The sequence below is a fragment of the Chiloscyllium punctatum genome, chromosome 35 (genome assembly GCF_047496795.1).
Source record: "Chiloscyllium punctatum isolate Juve2018m chromosome 35, sChiPun1.3, whole genome shotgun sequence".
NCBI classification, from domain to species: Eukaryota; Metazoa; Chordata; class Chondrichthyes; order Orectolobiformes; family Hemiscylliidae; genus Chiloscyllium; species Chiloscyllium punctatum.
Genome location: NC_092773.1, coordinates 56344774 through 56348962, shown reverse-complemented (window position 1 = coordinate 56348962; position 4189 = coordinate 56344774). Strand labels below are relative to the sequence as shown.

The window sequence follows — 4189 nt, the reverse complement described above, 5'->3', positions numbered from 1 at the left end:
AATGTTGCAGTTTGCTGGGGAGCTCAGATAAACTGCAGAATTGGTTTTAGAGGAGGGAAATAAAGTTCAATGCATCCATATTTGAGGTGATTCACTTTGGGAACCTCAGCAGGAAGGCTGAGTTAATGGAAATATTCTTGGTAATGTGGATGTACAGAGGGATCTTGGAGTCCATGTACATAGATTCCTGAAAGTTTCCAGCCAGGTTGATAGTGCTGTTAAGAAGGCATCCGTTGTGTAAGGTTTCATTGGTAGGGGATTGAGTTCCTGAGCCATAACGCCATGCTGCAACTATACAACACACATGCGTGGCTCCACTTGAAATATTTTGTCCTGCCTGGTCGCCCCATTCCAGGAAAGATGTGGAAGCATTGGAAAAGTTGTAGGCGAGATTTAACAGGATATTGTCTGTTCTGGAGGGAAAGTCTTATGAGGAAAATCGGAGAGACTTGGGTCTGTTCTCATTGGAAAGAAGAAGGCTAAGAACGGATTTCACACAGAGTTACAAGATGATAAGAGGATTCGATAGGGTAGACAGTGGAAATCTTTTTTTAGGATGATGATGTCAGATTGTATGGGTGGTCATAAATCCAAATTGAGGGGTTCGAGATTTAAGCCAGATGTCAGAGGCAGGTTCTTTGCTCATAGCGTAGTATGGGCGTGGAATGCCCTGCCTGTCGATGTAGTTAGCTCAGCCACATTAGGGTTATGTAAACAATTCTTGGATAAGCACATGAATAATGATGGGATAGTATGGGGGATGAGCTGAGATTAGTTCACAGGTTGGCACAATATCTAAAGCTGAAGGGCCTGTGCTGCGCTGTATTATTCTATATTCCTCCCCCACCTTACCCCACTTCACAAATTCCAGTTGAGCACCGTCCTTATGAGCTGTCCCATTTGTCCCATTTCCTTCCCACCCATGTACATCACCCTCCCCTCCAAACTATCAAAATTACACCCTCCCCCGTGCACCTATTGGTATCTCAGCTCCCTTCAGCCCAGCCCCATCATCTCACATTTATCTCTCCACACTCGAGACTTCCAACCAAATTCCTGATGAAAGGCGTTTGCATGAATTGTGGTTTTCCTGCTCCTCGGAGACTGCCTGACATGCTGTGATTTTCCAGCACCACATCATTGACTCTAATCGCCAGCATCTGCACTACTCACCTTCCCCTATTAAACGTGGGTGTCCTTAACTTCCACTCTCCCTCTCTTGACTCAATTTTCAATAAAGTTTCGAGATCTGTAAACAATACATCAAATATGTCCCAAGAACAGCACGAGACATATCTTGGCTTTCGATTAATTGGCAGGCTCCTTCGTTTCAGTCATTCCCTGCGACATTATCTCTTTCATTGTGAGCATTACGAAAGTGCATTCTTTTTAGGTGAGAAAAAAAATCAGTCTGTCACTAACCTTTGTTTGTTTCATGCACAAGGGCATCCAGACTCCTCCGAAACGAACTTCTTTGGAATTTCTTTTGATTTTAATTGCAATCAGTCTTTTGACTCTTCCTACCAAATGCATGGCCTCAAACGTCCGACATGAAATTGCACCTTCAAGGATTTTGCCCACCCACTGAACCTGTGTCTATCCATTTCCAGGTTCCGCTGTCCTCATCACAACATGCTCTCCCACCTATTATGTATCGTCAGTAAAACCGAACACATTTCACTCAGCCAATTCGTACAAATCATTAATGCAGACATAAACCATTGAAGTCCGATGACTGACCTTTCCAGCACTTGAGTAATTACATCTTTGCAACTTAAAAATTACCCAATAATGCATATTTTGTGTCTTCCATTAAGTAAACAATGGACAAGCATGGCTTTTTTTTTACTATACACCGTGAACTCCTACCTTGTGTAATAGGTTTTGATGTGGTCTCTTATGGAATGCTGACCAAAAATTGATCAACCCGGCATGTCATATTATCACAGAACTCTGACAAAGTTGTCAAGTGTGTTTTTCCTTTCAACGAATGATGTTGACTCAGTTTGTCTCCAATCAACTTTTCTCAACGTCCTGCTATTTCTATCTTCACAATGGTCTTTCGCAGTTTCCAAGTGACAGACAAGACATTGGAACAGATGGAAGTTATTCGGACCATCAGGTCGTCTCCACCTTTTAATGAGGTCATGTCTGACTTGGTTAATTTTCAGTTGCAAAGTTCTGCCTTATCCCCGTTTCCCATTATTTCCCATGTGACTAATTGGCTCGCCATCTCAGCCTTGATCACACCCACCCTTGACAGCTCTCTATTGTAAAGAATTCTGCAGATTTGCTACTCTCTGAAAGACAGAAAATTCTTCTCATCTGTGTGTCAAATGATTAACAGTTCACCTGAGATTAGGCTCGATATATTCGACACAAATGTCGTTTCTCAGTAAATATCTTCAGTCCCAGTCCTCTGGAAACTGACGCTAATCGGTGGCAACATTTCCTGCAGAACATCAACCCGCCCATCCGCAATGTGCCCTCACCCACCATTATTAACAGACCATGGTTACAGGATCAGGAGAAAACTCGGGAACACACAATTTACGAAAAACGCTCGAAGCAAGCCATACTGCTGTTGTAGAAAAGTTGGTTCCTGTGACATGGATGTGATTTCAGAGTGTGCAGAACTGTTGCCATGACATTACAGTGAATGCCTCAGGATTTATTTTGGAAAAATAAAACTGATTGAGGACAACAATCGCTTCTGGAATGGCAGGCTGAAGTTTGAATTCGTGAAAAGCCTGATTTATGGATCGTGCAACGAGTCAGCTCACCCGTCTTATTTGCGTAAATTGTCAACACTTTCATCCATTAACCGAACAGTTGGTGGTTTGGGACCAGCCAGGGTCGGATCTCAAGGCTCATACTTCATTGGTTTTCTTTCCTGCACAACTCCGGGTTTTTAATGTGCTCATGAAAATGTTCCCCAAACAGGAACCTAAATCGGAACCAGGAAGGATTTTTTTTTATTGTCTAAATGGGTAATGTAAAGGAATTTGGATTTTCAGAATCTGAAACAAAAATAGAAAACGCTGGGTATAGACTGGGGTTTGCCAGTACTACTGGGAGAAAGCGGAGTTCGAATAACTTCTGAAGAAGTTCTGAAACGTTGAATCTCCCTTTCCCAGCCCAGATCCTGCTCGACCTGCTGAGTATTTTCCTGCAATTACCGCCTTCTTTTAAGCTGAATATCAATTCCACCTATCTGGGTGGAACACCCAGACCCACTTTGTCCCGACATTTCATCGATTTGAAAGCTGTGGTTTTTGAATTCAAATAAACCAAACAATGTTTCAGAACTGCTAACCTCCCCTGAGACAGAGACCTGGAAATGACTAATTCAACAGGCAGAGGTGGTCCTTATGTAGTTGTAGCCGAGTGGTTAAGGCGATGGATTCGAAATCCATTGGGGTATTCCCACGCAGGTTCGAATCCTGTCAACTACGGTGGAGGGCGGAGTTTGCTTTGGACTTCCTCTTTTGGTGTTCAGATCAGAGCGGAGAGAATCACTTCATTCAGCTCATGAATAGTGCAAATCTCCAGTGCACTCAAAGAACTGCACAGATTTACACTTGCATTGCCAAATTTGTTTCGACTCTATACGACACAGGGTTAACCCTCCTGCTTAATATAAAACACAGAAGCGATTTATGCCCGACAGTAATCTGCAAAAATTCGATTGGCCAAGAACTGCACAAAGTAAAAATTAAGAACTTTATTTCCAAAGTAAAAGAGTAATTAATTAACAAACCACGACTAACAATGTATTTCTATTACCCATTTTGACTTTCCCTTCAATAATACTATTCAGATAAAAATCCTAATTAAAGTTAGCAAAACAGCTCTTCTTTTCACAAAACCAGGCAGCTGTAAGTTCTTTTCTTCGGATCTTCCTGTGTCTTCATTTTCCTTGTTAGGAATTTCTGTGTCACACGTCACCGATCGAAAAGGTATTTTTCAGAGATATCTTTTTTCAAGAAGATTGTTACATGCAAGGACGTGGCAGTCCTCCTGTCAACCGTTCAATGTCCCCCGTATCATACCCCAGAGCATCTGATTGTGTCATTGCTTTTTAACATTTTCAAGAGACACAATTCAAATTTGAATTGAAATTAATATTTTATTCTCGATAAAATTTAAACTGAGTGGTCAACTCGAAATGTTTATGTCTCCAGACAAT

At 41.8% G+C, this 4189-nt stretch overlaps 1 non-coding gene across 1 annotated transcript; it reads left to right on the top strand.

Annotated features, from left to right (window-relative positions):
• The first annotated feature begins 3373 nt into the window (after positions 1-3373).
• Positions 3374-3455, top strand: trnas-cga (transfer RNA serine (anticodon CGA)). Its single transcript has one exon. It is a non-coding gene; the product is annotated as a tRNA-Ser (tRNA).
• Positions 3456-4189: the final 734 nt, after the last annotated feature.